The 17,871-nt window shown below is 37.3% G+C and overlaps 1 pseudogene; it reads right to left on the bottom strand.

Moving 5' to 3' along the window:
- The window catches only part of LOC131901278 (sulfotransferase 2A1-like), a 29,338-nt pseudogene extending 11,673 nt beyond the window's left edge, over window positions 1-17,665 (bottom strand).
- Window positions 17,666-17,871: the final 206 nt, after the last annotated feature.

Below are 17,871 nucleotides of genomic sequence, written 5' to 3'. Positions count from 1 at the left end.
AAAAATTAGCATTTTCAACAAATGGCATTGGTAAACCTGGATGTTTGCATGTATAGGAATGTAAATAAATCCATATCTATCATTGTACAAAAATGAAGTCCAAGAGGATCAAAGACCTCAACAAAAATCCAGATACACTTACCTGATAAAAGAGAAAGTGGGATATAGCCTTGTAGACATTGGAACAAGAGACACATTTCTGAGCAAGACGTTAATTGAGCAGGTACAAAAACTGACAATTAACAAATGGGATCTCATAAAACTGAAAAACGTGTGTAAAGCAAAGGAAACTGTCAATAGGACAAAAGGCAACTCACAGAATTGGGAAAGATTTTAACCTGTTCTACATCTGACATAAGTGTGATACCTAAAATATACAAAGAACACAAGAAACTAGATACCAATAAAATTAATAATCCAATTTAAAAATAAAGTACAGATCTGAACAGAGGATTCTCAATAGGGGAGTATCAAATAGATGAGAAATAGTCAAAGAAATATTCAAACCTTAGCCATCAGGGAAACGCAATTAAAGACAACACTGAGTTTTATCTTACATCTGTCAGAATAGCTAAGACCAAAATTACCATTGACAGATTTATGATGAAGAGCACATGGAACAAGGGGAATGCTCCTCCACTGCTGGTGGGAGTGCAAACTTATACAGCCACTTTGGAAATAAATATGGCAGTTTCTAGGAAATTTGGGAATCAATCTACCTCAAGACTCAGTTATACCATACCACTCCTGGACTTATGCCCAAAGAACACTCAATACCACAAGGACACTTGTTCTATCATGTTTATAGAAGCTTTATTTGTAATAATCAGAAATTGTAAATAACCTCAATAGAAAAATGGATACAGAAAATATGGCATATTTACATAATGGAATACTACTCAGTTGTTAAAAACAATGGCATCATTAAATATGAATCAGTGGAAGTAGAAAAGATAATCCTGAGTAAGGTAATCCAGACCCAGAAATACAAGAATGGTTGTACTCAATCATATGTGACTATTATGTAGAAAGTGAAGGAGAACCAAGCTACAACCCACAGAGCAGAGAAGATAAATAGCTAGGTATGCTCAAGGGGGTATGCATGAGTCTCACTGTGAAGAGGTAAAATGGAGATTGATAGTGGATTATGGGAAGAATATAGAAGGGAGAATGGAGATGGGAACAGGAGGGATCATGTGTGTGAAGGATGGGTTGAGAGAGAACTAAGAGAGACACTGGAATCTGGGAGCATCTCAGGGATAAGATGAAAACCTAGAGCAATGGAAACTTTCATGAATCTATGAGGTTGACCAATTAACACATAATATGGCAATTGTACTGGCCATCTCTTATGGCAAGATGTCCATTGGAAGGACTGGGCCACTAACCCAGCCACAAAGCCTTCTACCTACAATCTGTCCTGCCAACAGTGACTTAGGTAAAGATGTGGCAGAAATTGGGGGAGTGAACAACTAATGACTGGCACAGATGCCAATCTTGAGAGGGGCTCCCCTCTGAGGGTCAGGATCCAGAGCAGTTTAACCCAGAGTCTTAGGATAGAACCAAATATGAATGGCAAAATGTCAGTGAAATGATTCCTAATGATATTCTGCTATTCTCAAAGATTGATGTCTAGTGTAACTGTCATCACAGAGGCTTTACAACAAAGCAACTCATGGAAAAATATGCAGAGAACTACCCTACATGCAAACATTAGGTGGAGCTCACAGTATCCTACAGAAGAGGGTAAGGCTGGATTTTAGGTCCCAGTGATATCAAACACACCAAAAGAAAACCCACAGACTAAACTAACCTGGGCTCATAGGGGCCCACAGAGACTCAACCAACAATAAAGGGCCTGCATGAGACTGATATAGGTGCTGTTCATATATATTACACTTGTGTTACTTAGTGTTCATGTGACACTCCTAATAATGAGAGCAGAGGATGTCTCTGACAATTTTGCCTCCTTTTGACACCCATTGTTCCTACCAGATTACCAGATCCAGCCTTAATAGAAGAGGAAGAGATTAGTTGCCCTGCTATTCGATGTACCATGGCTGGCTGATATGATTGGGAGGCCCAGCTGTATTGAAGAGTAACAGTGTAAGGGAATGGAATGGGTTGGGGTTAGTGGTGGAAGAAGTAGGAATAGGAGAGTGAGGGAAATTTTGGTTTGGACAAAAAAACCAATAAATAAATAAATAAATAAATAAATAAATAAATAAATAAATAAATAAATAAAGCAAAAATAAATCATGAACATAATTCACTAACCTGAAGAAGGAGATGTCCATCAAAGTAAAAAAAAAAAAAAAACTTACAGAACACAAAATAGACTATAACAGGAAAGAAAGGCCCTTTAGCCTATAATAATAATGAAAAAAAAACTAAGCCTAGAGAACACATTACAGGTGGATAGGCAAGGCTTGAAATGGGATGATTAAATGGGGAGCAGGAAAAGAGAGGGACTTGAGGGAGAGAGGGAATATGAGGAGTGACAACTAAAATTAAGGAATATTTGAGCAAATATATGGAAACCTAGTACAATAAAAACTTCTTAAAATATATACATAAGTGATGGCAATATAAATAATATTATCAATTAATGAGAGAGATAGTATTCCAAATGACAATCTCTTGTTACCAAAGGAAGCTTCCATTTCTGGTATTGGGTTACATCTAATTGAGTTCTTGGCCAAAGAGATTCCATGGGAACCCCTAACACAGGCCATTGCCAAGACTATAGGTTGCTCTCCACAGACTGACAGCAAGGACTCATTGCTGAAGACAACATCTTTATCACTCATCGAACATGGAGATGTTGATTACATACAGATTTCAGCTCTGCATTCCGTAATCTTTGTTAAAAGAAGGTACTCTGCAAACTGTCAAAAGATAAATGCAAACATGAAGCCATCCACAAATCCTCTGATCTACAATTGTGTCCTACCTGAGAGATATGCTGGAGTAATGGTGGCACAAAGCTCATAGGAGGAAATAACCAATAATTTATTTTACTTAAGTCCCACTCCATGAGATGGAACCCATACCTGACACTGCTTTGCTGACCAGAGACTAGATACCCTGGGAGCCTAGGGTAAAAGTAACTAATGCTGGTCTAACAATTTAGTGACAAAATGACTCCTAACGATATACTACTATGCTCAGATTTGTGCCTTGTTCAGCCATCATCAGAGAAGCTTTCTCGTGAAGCTGGCAAGAACAAATAAGAGACCCTCAGACAGACATTACACAGAGTGGATGTTTTTGAACAAATCAGTTCTTAATGGTATGTTTCCACTAAATCCCTCACTCTATAGCTCATAGAACTCCTCAGAAGAAGAAGAAAGTGTAAGAGCCAGAGAGGAGGGAGGACATGAAGAAAACAAGACCCTCCACATCAGCATGAGAAAAGCACGTATGAAGCTACATTCTGAAGCATGCTGCACTGTGCTCCATGTCTGCACCAGTTCTCTGCTCTATATTAGAGTTTGCACTTTCATGATTTTATGGGCTTCCCAAGTGTTCAAACATATGGGTCTGTGATTTTTGTGCCATTTTTTGTGATGCTTTTGTTCTGTTGATTTGTCTTGTCCAACTCTAAGGTGATAGTATTCTTTCATCATATTGTATTTTATTTTGTTATCCTTTTATAAAGGAATGAATGAATGAATGAATGAATGATATTCTAGCCACTAGGATAAAAGTTAACACCTTAACTGTCATTTGTACCTGCTGGGAGAGGGAATGTCAGATTTCTCCACTACAATGCCCCTGTATATATTTAGTACTCCAGGGCAGTCTTCATGTTCAGGAGTAATTGACCTACATATAATAGACTCCACAGTTTTGTGTGTGTTTTGGGGATGCTTTCATTTGGTTACAGCTGGTGTTTTTATTTTTCCTTTTTTTATTATTAGAAATTTTCTATTCATTTTACATGCCAACCACAGATCCCCTTTCTTTCCTTCCTCTGACTCCCTAGCCTCCCCTCTCTAACCCCCATTCCCACCTCCTCCAAGGCAAGGTCTCCCATGCGGTGTCAGCAGGGTCTGATACACACAGTTGAGGCAGGTCCAAGCCCCTGCTCCTGCACCAAGGCTGTGTAAGTTGTCCCACCATAGGCAGTGAGCTCTATAAAGGTTGCTCATACACAAGAGATGGATCCTGATCACACTGTCAGGGTCCCATTAAGCAACAAACTACACAAATGTCTGTCTATAAAAAGGGCCTAGAACAGTCTCATGGTGCTTTTCTCTTTTGATATTGTTTTCATTTGGGGACTTTTTTTTGACAAAGAATTTAAATTTGGGTGGGTGAGGAAAGGGAAATAATTCTGAAGGAATTGTGGGAGGGAAAGAATATGATCAAAATATATTTAAATTGCCCAGCATGGTGGCACACACCTTTAATCCCAGCACTCGAGAGGCAGAGGCAGGTGTATCTATGTGAGTTTAAGGTCAGCCTGGTCTACAAGGTGAGTTCCAGGGCAGTCCAGAAAAACCAAATATGTGTGTGTGTGTGTGTGTGTGTGTGTGTGTGTGTGTGTGTGTGTGTGTGTAAAAATTTACAAATTGTTTTAAACAATAAAAAATATAATATGGAAATCAATACAAAAAAGTTACAACTACCAGCTGCCTTCGTTGTCACCAGAGTCTACTTCTATAAGGTAAAGAGTGGCTGTAAGATTCCTTCTCCTCCTTAACTAAATTTTTGAAGAATTCTAAGGTGGGAAAGTTTATTTTTCTGACAAACTGTTTGCTCAGTGCATTTTTTTTTGCTCAGTAAAAATTACAATTGATATTTTTATCTGTGATATGTAAATGTGTAAATGATGGTTACTTTTCACCTATAACTTCCAAACTATTTAAATTTTTGGGTTGTTGATCAAATGAGAATACTGTTTTGCTTATATGTTTGGTTTCATTATTATGTGCCCATCATTAGAGGCAGGATTTTTTAATTAAATGAACATAAAATACACAAATGAACTTCAAAATTAGTTTCCTTAATGGTCTTTTGAAACAATGTCTCTTGTAGCCAAGGTCTCACACACACCAGACAACCAAGGATTACCTAGAGTTCTATCTTGCAATGCATGGTTTAGAGTTATGTGACACTCTTCCAAGATATGTAATTTTTTATTTTTTAAAATAAGAGATATTTGAGACACATACATATTATTAAGGATATTTATAACCTTCAGCAGTTCATTTCAGTGAAATGAAACCTGCAAAATCATATAAGGTTAGGGGCTATCTGAGTATTAAGATATATTTCATTACTTAATGTTAATACATTTTAGATATTATCTTCTAAAACTTTTGAAATTTCTCGTGTGTTCTAGCTAACCATGTGGAACCCTCTGTACTGCTGAGCACAGGACACCAACCTCCCTGACAGATTGCATGCCTTTGCCCTCTTGTTTTCACCAAAGGGAGATGGCATTCATTTGGACACACCAGTGAAATGACACTGTTTACGCCTTCCCCATTGACCACTGGGTTATTAGCTGTATCGAATGTGGTGTATAGACAGAACTGGAAAACCAGTAGAACAAGTTTGAGCTACCACACCCTAATTCAGGGTCAAGTAGGGTGGACAAGGAGGCTGAGAGGAAATGCCAGATGCAGGCTAATAAAAGACATAGGGTGTAATCTCATATTTAGTGACTTTTCATGAGCCTACCACTGATAGAGTAGGTACAATGGGAATCCTGAGGAGTGTGGGACGCTGTATGGGGTGAAATGCTAATGGATTGTGTGATTGCTGTAAGAATGACAGTTACCTTTTTCATGTCTTCATAGCTCAGTACCAGGAAGTTGTCCCTTTCTCTCATAGACAGCCAGGAACAGGTGTGCTCAAACCATGATCCATATGGCACTGTGTGAATGGAGTAGAGAAATATTGATTACAAATAATCTAACTGAGGTCTAACTGATATTCTTCTCTTCTCTGCAAATGAGAGGCAGCTTTACAAAAAAATCCAGTATTTACATAATTCAGTGTGATATTTTGCCTGTGGCCATGTCATAGAATCAGCAGCTGGCAACTGAAGTGTAGGTGGTTAGTTTACCAGGAAGCAAAGCTCAGATGAGTGAGTCTTAGATAGGCAAGACCTTGATGGCTTTGGCTCCAGAATGTCTCTTGCCATTGATGCTGTGCTGTTACATGTTTACCATTGATATTTTCCTCTGTTTTTTTCATGGTATGAATGGGTGTGGGGAAATCCACACTGCCCTTAATTTATTATGACTATCCAGTGGAAATATCCCATTCTCCTGGGCATTTCTATCAGTGGATTATTATAAAGATGATTTCCTCCTAAGCTATTCTATTTAAAGCAAAGATTTTATACAAAATAATAGTATAAGGTTAAATGGAATTTTGATTATTGAGGGTTTTTAATATAGTAACTGATTGTGATAGAGGTTAGCTTAGTAGAAAAACTAATAAAGTCAAAAGCAAGATATGGTGTTTCCCTGCCCCTGACAAATCAGGGGCTGCAGAGGATAGAAAATAAGAACAAGGAAATGTCACACGGCTAGTTTTTCTTGAGGATTCATATAGACTGTGGCTTAGGTTAATGATTAAATAAAATAATTCTTTTGTAGAATATTATTTTAAGGTGTGTTACCTTTGCTTAGGTTGCATTTGTTTAACTCTGTGAAGTTGCGTTATGGTACCTGTCTAAACACCTGATGGTCTAATAAAGATCTGAAGGCCGGCCGGGCGGTGGTGGCGCACGCCTTTAATCCCAGCACTCGGGAGGCAGAGCCAGGCGGATCTCTGTGAGTTCGAGGCCAGCCTGGGCTACCAAGTGAGCTCCAGGAAAAGCGCAAAGCTACACAGAGAAACCCTGTCTCAAAAAAAAAACCAAAAAAAAAAGATCTGAAGGCCAATAGTGAGGCAGGAGAAAGAACAGAAGGGGCTGGCAGGCAGAAAATATATAGAAGAATACTGGGAGTAAAAAAGACCAAGAAATGAGAAAGAAGAAGGGGAACATCAGGGGTCAGCCACTCAGATACATAGCCAGTCCCAGTAGGAGTAAGAGTAAGATTTATAGGTGTAAGAGAATGGGAAAATCCCAGAGGCAAAAGGTAAATGGAATAATTTAAGTTAAGAAATTCTGGCAAGAAACAAGTCAAATTTAGGTCGGATATTTACAAGTAAGCAAAAGCCTCCTTATGTGATTTATTTTGGAGCTGGGTATTAGACCACCTAAAAGAGTGAAAAATAAACAGCATAGTTGTGTCCCAGAAGTTAAGCTAGCCCAAATTCTTTTAATCTTAATGTTGAGATATGTGTTCATTGACTTAAGTGAGCATCATAGCTAAAACAAAGCTTCCAATATGACTTACAGATAGGATGAGATATTTTTATTAATAACTTTGAGATGAAAAACCTGAAGAAACCATATAAAGTTTAGAAGAGCACATAGTTGTGTGAGGGACTCATTGAGGTCAAGAAACAAGAACAAAGCAGCTTGGTTATTATTAGCAGATCATTCTTGTTAGGATAGGTTGGTAATTAAAGATGAAGATTAATACCCTAATTCTTTAAATCCTGATAATTCAAAGATGGTGATTAATTAATGCCCATTTCTGCCATCTTCTTCCTAATACAAACAAAGCTATTGATGAATAAAGATACACTCTGAGTATTTAATAGACAGAAGACTGATTGTTTTTCATATATAATAATTTTGGTTTGTGATTCTTTCAAGATTCTTTATAAGATTACCATTTGAGATAAGTAATGAAATGACTGACCCTTCCTTTGTAACCACAAAATCCAGCTTGCCAGTAAAAGACTGGCTGAGAAATATATCTTACTTGCTTTTATTCTGTTAATCTATACCAAGTTGCTGGATATGAATGTATGAGAGTTCTTGGGATAATTTGTTTTTCATCTAAAACATGTAATATGTAGGATGTTTAATCATTTAAGGGAAATTGGAAATCATGATTTCTAACTGTATTCATTGTAATCATTCACTTGAAAAATAGAATGAAATCACATTGCAATTTTTATATTGCCTGAGAAATTTTGTTGATATATAAGCAGTAAGAGAAAAATAAAGAACAAACAGAAAATGATGGAGAAATACAAATGTTTGTGTATGTTTCCTCCTTTTTTGCTGTCCCAAGAGAGTTAAATTTAGTCCTCTCTCTGTCCCCAGCAAATTTAGTTTTACTCCCTCAGACAGAAAATTCAAGTTAAGTGATTAGTTTGCTGACACCATAACTTCCCATTCATTCCTTGAGTTCCTGAAGGCTGGTCTTCATGGCAATGATAACATTTGTCACACACATACACACATACACAGAGAGAGAGAGAGAGTAAATAAGTAGATAAAATTTTGTTCATTAGTAAACCCATCACCTTACAGATTTATTTCTGATGCCATGAGGAGACATCCAAAAGGCAAGCAGCAGTGACAAAGGCATGAGTTGGTAAAATGTGATCAAAACAATACAGGAAGCCAGAGTGTTCTGAGCATGTCCAGGTTGGGACTTTTTATTACCATCATGTCTGGCAAGCTCTATTAACCCCTTCTGAGGGAGATCTCTTCCCACTAACAACCACCTCTAAGGTTCTACAACTTGTGGATAGTGACTCTTTAAGACCAGAGACTCTAAAACACAGACAGCTAGAGACGTTCAAGTCATAGCCTTCCACATTCAACCCAATGCTTCATTTACATTCCTAGTACTACTGTGATGTGTTTTCAATAGTCAGAGTGTCCTAAGTGTTCCTGGTCTAGTTATGTTGTCTCTTCATGTCTCACCCTCCATTGAGGGCTTGCATTGTTCCCCATTATCTGAAGAACCAACTGAATCAAGTCAGGAGAGAAGGTAAGACTTAAGCCAGTGTCAGAGCAGTAGGATACATGAATTCAATGAATCTAAGATTTTATTGAAACCTGGTGGTGGTAAAGGATCTACAGAGAAAGTGTAGAGATAAAGTGAATTGCATAATATATGAGACAATTAAGTCCCTCAAAGAGACTAAAAGCTGGGCTCAGGTGATGGTTCAATGGAAATCAATTGCCTTGTATGTCACAAGACCTGTGCTCATTGCATGAGTTGGCTGTTTGAAACCTGGGGCCTATGCAGGGTTGCTTGGCTTGGCCTGGGAGGAGGGGACTGGACCTGCCTGGACTGAGTCTACCAGGTTGATCTCAGTCCTCAGGGGAAGCTTTGCTCTGGAGGAGGTGGGAATGGGGGGTGGGCTGGGGGGAAGATGAGGGGGGTGGGAGGGGAGAACAAGAGAATCCGTGGCTGATATGAAGAACTGAATTGTATTGCAAAATAAAAATTAAAAAAAAAACAAATTTAAAATAGTTTAATTGGCAATAATAAAAATATCTGTAACATCAAAAAAAATGTCCCATATAATGTTTGAATACTTGGTTCGCAGATGGTGTATATTTTGGGAAGATCAGCAAGTATGAACTTGCTGGAGGAAATATGTCTCTGGGGTGGAATTTAAGGTTTCAAGGACTAGGACTGTTTCAAGTGCTCTCCTTCTGCCTCCTGTTTGTGGGTTGAGGTGTGAGGTCTTAGGTGTTACCCCCATGCCATGCCTGTCTCCTGGTGCCATGCTTCCTATAATGGTGATGATAGACTCTTATCACTCTGGAACCATAAGCTCCAAACAAAGCATGCCTTCAATAAGTTGCTTTGTTCATGGTGTTTTATCACAGCAATAGAAAAGTAATGAATACACCAAGGATGCAAAGTCCTCATTACTGAAAACCTCAATACACTGAAGACAGAAACTGATGCAGATGTTAGGAGATGGAAAATGTTCCCATGGTCACAGACTAGAAAAATTCACGTTATGAAAATGCCCATCCTAGCAAAAGCAATGAATAGACTCAATATAATACCAATCAAGATTTTAGTATTATCCACAGAAATAAAAATAAATAACCTTCAAATTGATACAGAATGGTTGAATGCTCACTCCTAAGTGCAACATTACAGAACTGTCTCTAATGCTCAGGGATCATTGCAGGGTTGCTCTGATTGGTTGGTAAATAAAACACTGATTGGCCAATAGTCAGGAAGGAGGAAGTATAGGCGGGACAAAGAGGAGAATAAAGCTGGGAAGTGGAAGGCTGAGTCAGAGACACTGCCAGCCGCCACTATGACAAACAGCATGTGAAGATGCCGGTAAGCCACGAGCCACGTGACAAGGTATAGATTTATAGAAATGGATTAATTTAAGCTGTAAAAACAGTTAGCAAGAAGCCTGGTACGGCCATAGAGTTTGTAAGCAATATAAGTCTCTGTGTTTACTTGGTTGGGTCTGAGCGGCTGTGGGACTGGCAGATGAGAGAGATTTGTCCTGACTGTGGGCCAGGCAGGAAAACTCTAGCTACAGCCACCACCACGAGAAACATGCTGTAAGATACTGGAAAGCCATGAGCCACGTGGCAATTTATAGATAAATAGAAGTGGGTTAATTTAAGATACTAGAACTACATAACAAGAAGCCTGCCATGGCCATACAGTTTATAAGTAAAAAAAGCTTCTGAGTGATTATTTTATTAGTGGGCTGTGGGACTGCAGGGGCTTGGTGGAACCTGGAGAGAAACTTCCCAGCTACAGTTCTGTACAGTTTTTTGTTTGTTTGTTTTCTTTTTTGAATATTTGTCTGTTCTTTGTATCAAGATGATACTTCAAACAATACTTTGATAATAAGTCTTAATTTCCTTCTTTCATGTAACAGTTCAAGAAGTTTGCTCTACTCTGAAGGTCTGGAAAAATCATCCAACCTGTACATTGCAGAAGGGGGAGCAGAAAGGATGTTGAAGCTGGAAAAGAGAAAGAGAAGGGCTGGAAAATGCTGACATGTGGGCATGACAGAGCAAGTGTAGTTATGATCTAAAAGGAACTGAAGCTGCTGCAAAGATTCTGCATTAGACTAGGCCAAAAATGAGTCATTGTGGACTGAGGAAGATACTCAAAGGACACTAAACACCATAATGAAATTATGAATACTGAATGATTCTGGGTGGTAGGAAGACACTGTCTTCAGTTGTGTCCCCAGTGAGGTGCCAACTAGGTTTCCATTGGCAGTTCAAAACCCACATTCCCACACAAGATAATAATCATGGTTAAATTGGATGGGTCATCAATAAAGAGACATGAAAGTTATAAAGGAGAACTGTAGGGAATGGGGGTTACTAAAGGTGAGAGGGAGATAACAGAGGGAAAAGGGTTTCAATAAGCAGAATATAAGTTACACATCTTTGTAATTTCTAAAGAACAAATTCAATAATAAATTCATACAAAAGCACAAACAATTCCAGATAATCAAAGCAACCTTGAAAAAAGATAGGACCTTATTTCAAGTTCTACTACAGAGACAGAGTAATGAAAACAGAAAGCACTAACACAAAACAAACATGTGGATTAACTGAATAGAAAACCAAGACATAAGTGCACACAACTGGAGGCACTGTATTTTTGACAAAATATTGAAAACATGCATTGGGCCAGGCAGCAGTGCTGCACGCCTTTAATCCCAGCACTCAGGAGGCAAAGCCAGGTGGATCTCTGTGAGTTCAAGGCCAGTTCTGGTCTACAGAGTGAGACCCAGGACAGGCACCAAAACTACACAGAGAAACCCTGCCTTGAAAAATAAAAAAAAAAAATTCATTGGAAGAAAAAATGGGATCTTAGGTACATGGTATTTTGGAAACTGGATAGTTATGTGTAGAAGAATGAATTTAGATCTTAATTCTTTATCACACATACACAATACACAAATACACACACGCATTCACCGCAATCATAAATGTACCAAGACCCTCAACAGAATACACAAAACTTTAAAACTGCTTGAGGAAAATACAGGAAGTGCACTTTGAGAGGTAATCACAGGTAAGGACTTTCTAAATGCTACTCATCTCATTCAGAAAATAAGGCCAATACTCAACAAGTGGGATCCCATGAAATTAAAAGATTTCTATCGACCAAAGGAAATCATTAATCATGTGAAGATTCAGCTAATAAAATACAAGAAAGCTTTCTGAGTTATATGCTCCCAGATAATGTGTATCTAGTATCTACAAAGAAATAATAATGATAAAATATTCAATATGAAGAAAAAACTGGAGCAAAAACTTGTGCTATGGAACCAAAAAGTATACCATAAAAGAAAGACAGTGCTTCATATGTATTTTTAAAGTGTTCATCATCATTAGCCATCAAGGAAATACAAACAGAAACTAAAAACTATCTAGGACTCCATCTCATCTGTCAGATTGGCCACTGTTATTAAAAAATATATATGCCACAGTTGTAACATAGAGAAAACCTGTCTCAAAAACAACAACAAAGACAAAAAATGGAAAAAAAAACAAGTAAATGTTTGAAGTGTATGTTGATAACATTTAAGAAGAAAAGAAAATTAAAAATAAAGGAATGAGAAAGGAGTAGATGCAGATAATGGACAGGACTGTTGAAAGAGAATATAGGCTAATGTTTTTCTAGTTCTATATTTCTCATGGATTTTTGGGTTTTGTGGTCATATATTGAGTGAAATATAAACAATATTGAAAGTATAACATTTAATATGAAGTTTCCCTGCTTCTCTTTTGGATACCAATTCTAAATGTATACAAGAGTCTCAATAATTTTGGTGAATCCTGTTTTTATTTATGTGCAAATTGTTTTATAATAAAATTTAGTTTTTAATTTTTTTTAATTTTCAGAAAAATTGTGGGGAATTAAAAGCACTGGTATGAGTGTAAACTATACAGCCATCATTTAAATGACTATGGTATGCATTCAAATGCTTTAAACAGAAATTCCATATGACCCAGCTATCAAATCTTAGGTATATATTCAAACTAGGTAGGTATATACTACTATAGACTTAGATATATACAACTAATAGGTACTTGAACATTTGTGTTTGTTGCAGCTCTGTTCACAATAGCTACAGAACAGGTTTAGCCTAGATGCTCATCAATTGAAAATAGATGAGATTATGATATATAGACACAATGAAATTTCATTGAGCTCTAAAGATGAAATTAGGAAATTCTCAGTAAAATAGTTGCAACTGGAAAATATACTTAATGAGGTAACACAAGCACAGATAGACAAACACTGCATCTTTTCTCTCATACTTGGATCCTAGACAAATTCTTAGCATGTTTACCTTGATGTGTAAATAAAGGAGAGGAAGGCAGAAAAGAACCATTAGAAGAGTAGCAAGAAATAAGAGACCTTAAGGAGAGAGAAGTACCAGGACACATATGGTATCAGTATGAATGAGGGAATATGAGACTGATTGTGTTTATACAAAGATGGGGTGGGTAAATTGGGATAGAATTAACAAAAACCAAGAATATATGAAAATGCCATATAGAAACTCATTAGTTTTTAAGCTCATTTAAAAATATATTAAAGAGTTTAAATCAAGGCAGCTTTCATGAACAGATACTACTGCTCCCAGAAGCTATTGGTTTAAAAATGGAAACTCCACTGCAATTATTGGGATACCTCCCTAGGAGTTGTTGCCTAAAATGGGCCTGAGGTTGCAAATAATCTAGGCAATTGTCACTGTTGTCAGTTGCCCACAAAAACTAGTTGGTAAGACCCTATTTCTAAAGGCAGCCTTATAGTCATGTCACAGAACATAAGGAAAACAAATTGAGAATGAACTGAAATATGTCTTTCTCCTGAATAGCCCTCATTGTTACTGAAGGTTTTAAGTAGGCTACTTTTGGGAGATTCTTGTCAATAATATTACTCAGCTATGGACACTGATATCTATACTTCAACCATCCATACAACATATGCCCCCTGATGTAATAATGGCAATTGTGGTATCAGAGTAATGAATCATTTTCTGATTGAGAAAAACTCACATCTCATACAGTCAGCATTGTTAACTCTCCACGCTGGAGAGGGAATAGGTCCTGGTGATGTTGCTGTCACTGCTGTTCTGCTCACCACAAGCTATAACATCTTCATTAGTACTGGAAAAACTAGATACTCCAAATATTGCCAGGATGGTATATCACAGGTCAAGCCATAGCTGTGCCATTAGGCAGTGGCTTGTGAGAACAGGAAGACTTCACAATTAGATTTATAATAATAATGATCCTTGGATCAAGAGTTTGGTAGAGTGTAGAGCAATAAGCTGGAGTCAAGAGAAAATTACAAAATATACTAAAGGCTAGAGATATAACCAAGATATATAACAAAAATGGCATTGGAAGTTGAACCCCAGCATTAAATAAACAGAACATGGTAGTGGGTGCTTATAGTCTTATAACTCATGAGGTAGATGGAGGCAGAACAGACCTTCAAGGAAATCCTTATCTGTATAGAGAATTCAAGACAGGCCAGCCTAAGCTATATCACACTTTGTCTTCACAAATGTATCTCAGCCTCCTCCCTCAAACCCTATATTTAAACAGGACACTCACCATTTCCTTTGAGGAACCATTCAAAGTAAGTTTCTAGTGACTCTGGCATCTTAATAAGGTTTGACTTATCCCAGAAAAAATAACCAGACACAAGAACATCTCTAGGATTTCTGAAAACATAGATCACCTTAAATAGAAAAACATGCAAATGAAGGTCAATATAGTATAAACCACCTTATATATGACACAGTTTATATAAAATGTTAATTGAATATCAATGAGGTTTCTAAAAGCATTTGTTATTTTTATTTGAATGAAATATAAACAGAAGTGCAAAATATCTATATTTATAAAAATCTTTTATAATTTTATTTGATTTACAAAAATGTAACAGCAAAATGACTACAGTCATTAATATTGAAAACAAACAGCAACAACAAAAAGCCAAGATTGGTTCTATACTTATAAAGATCAATATCTTACTGTGAGAAAGACTATCCATCCACTGTGAAAGAATATCTCATATACAAAGAGTAATGGATACTGTGCTAAAGCTATGTGAAAAACGACAAACTAATTGGTTTCTATAACTGTAAATATGAAGAAAATTCTAAAAAGAATCATGATGCAGAGTTTAATGCTAATGTTTCATTGCACAATGGTGAATACAAAGACACGTGAGCCCCTAAAAAAGTGCTGAGATGGAGAGAAATAGGCTTCCCTTGGGAAAAGCATAGCAATTGGTTATGCAATATCGATTTCTTAGCCCTGAAAACTTACATACAGGTAACATTGTGCGTACTGAGAAGATTGTACCAAGATATGTAGGAATATGTAGATAAATACACAGATGTAATAAAAAAGAGAATATAAATTTGAAACACAGAAAAGAGTGGTATAGTAGTGAGCCTGGAGAGAGGAAGAGAGAGGAGGAATAATGTATGTAATTATAGTATAATCTCAAAAATAGAAGAAATAAATTTAAAAAATAATTTTAAGGAAATGAAATTAATATTTTGTATCAATGCTCATTTTGACATTATAGTATAATTCATCTTTTAGACCTTAATTTCTCCAGACACAAGTCTCCCAAATCCATATAAGACACACACATATAGTTTAATGGTCACAACTTCATTGTGATAGTTTCAAAAGAGATTATTTTCTATGTTTGTCTTTATGGTTTAACCATAAATACTTATAGGTTCTAAGGTGGAGGGACTTCCAAAAAACTTCTTATTAACAATAAACTGTGGTAGGTCAGAACCTGTATGTCTCTGGTTCCTTCTGGAGATCTTCTTTCAATGATGTTAGTGACTCCTGTGGCTATTGATCTCAGTGGACAGCTAGACATAGCAAGACACAGTGGATACAGAGAAGCCATGATTGTTGAACAATCTCTCAGATTACAACATTAGTGCCTGGTGAGGCTGTTTCCCCTATAAACAAGTCTGCTTGGGTGATTCACCCATTTGACATGGGCTATATGAAGAATCAAGATTAGCTAATTGACTTTTATCACAACAAAACAGTAATATCCACTGTACACTAGAATTTGAACTCAACTTGACCTGTATGTGTAGTCCCTGAATGCCCTACTGTAATAATACATTTTTTTCATACATATGCCCAGGATCACTGAGAGATGGTTGATATCCCAGTACTCTGATACAGTCTGTGAAGGGGACATATTAGCAGCACCTAGTGTGTGAGAATCCCAGCTTTCCTCACCAAATCTACGCAGAGTGCATTTCAGGCAGATCTCCAAGGCCCATCATGGCACAGTAAGTTAAATGTGCATTTGGCCAAAGTATTCTCAACCACTGGACACTGAACTTGGCCTTGGATCTGAAGAAAGATTTGGGGAAAAGATGAATAGGGAGGTGGGAGCTCATGAGGCATGGTCCTTCCTTATTGATTAACATTGCATATCCATTTTGAGTCTCTATCCAGGGTGAGCGTTCCCAGACGGGCACAGATTGGATCCATTTGGGATTCCCCTTGGTCTGAATCAAGCAAACAATCTCAATCAGCCAGTTAGTTCCTGAACAAGAAGGAAAAGTTATTGTCATTCATTTCAAGAGCACCTGTGAAAAGCTTTAAATAGAAAATACAACCATATAATTTACACTGCAACTGTTTTCAATCACAAAGGGATGTGGTATTCACAATATTCACATGGTATACGTACAAAATATATTCTTCCAGCACACTCAAAATGCTTCAACTAACGAAACTGAGAATCTTTACTCAGTAAACTCTACCTGCCTACTGAACATCCCCTCCTTTCCTAAAACATCAACATTCTACATTCTGGTTCAGTAAATTCAACTATCCCAGATATTTGTCAGGGATTCAGTCATGGAATCTGTCCTTGAGATGGGGATCCTTTCATTTAATACAATGTCATTAAGATGCATCCATCCCGCAGTGTATATATGAGTACTGCTTCCCTTTTGTAAATAAATTCCTTTGTGTCTATTCACCATACACTCTTGTATTTGTGAGTATATGCTCGTTTGTCAGTGGGTGTTTCTCTAGCTTTATTCTCTGGGCTATTATTTGAATCCTCTTACTGCAGTTTAATGCCCTTGGATTTTCCATGTTATTGCCCTTTGATGTTAGCAACCTAATACTTAACCAATGGTTACTGCTTCTGCCATCTACCAATACCCCTCCCCCAGATGACCATGATGCCTTTCTTGATTACCTGAGTTTTGAGAATCTTTCCTCTACCTGGAGAAGGCCCATGGTAATTCTTCTAGCTGACATTGTCCCCTCCCCCACATATTCTTACATTCATGCCTTTTTCTCTTGATGCTATTTCATCTGTTTATTCTCATCATTATCTCTCTTCTACTCTCTTCCTCACAGAGACAAACCAATGCCAGAATCCGCTTTAGGAAATACTGTCATTGTTCAGTAGTAGTGCTTGAGCTGCTCCTCTGACTATACCGGTTAGGTTAGAGATCTTCCTCTGAGTAGAAATGCTCTCAGATACAGCTCTCCATGACCACAAATCATTGAACACATGAGATATACAAAGCATTCCATTCACCGCCATAATGAATGATTATTAAAGCCCTAACCTTCCACAGACAGTTCAGAATCATTCTCAATGATGTTTCTTACCTGACTTTGGGTAAGTCAGTATGACTGTGTCTTCATCTCTGATCACAAACTTATCACGACGTTCTTCAATTATTTTTTTTCATACCCTATAGCAGGGAAAGGTATTCCTTCAAACCAAATGTAGTCTGACATCCCAAAGAACTATTTCTTGGTGCTATGATAATTCCAGTCTTGGCCACCTGTTCAGCTTAAAGCAAATGCTGACAGGTAAAATTTATAGTGCAGGCAAAAAAATCATTAGCATCCCAAAGTTTGTTCTGAAATGAGCTGCTGATATGAAGAAATATAGATAGATTGCAGAAACCAGTCAAAGGTTGCTGTATTAAGCAACTGTGAAC

This window comes from Peromyscus eremicus, unplaced genomic scaffold, assembly GCF_949786415.1.
Source record: "Peromyscus eremicus unplaced genomic scaffold, PerEre_H2_v1 PerEre#2#unplaced_67, whole genome shotgun sequence".
Classification (NCBI taxonomy): domain Eukaryota; kingdom Metazoa; phylum Chordata; class Mammalia; order Rodentia; family Cricetidae; genus Peromyscus; species Peromyscus eremicus.
Note: the sequence above shows the minus strand (reverse complement) of the source record. Positions and strands in the feature narration are given on the sequence as shown.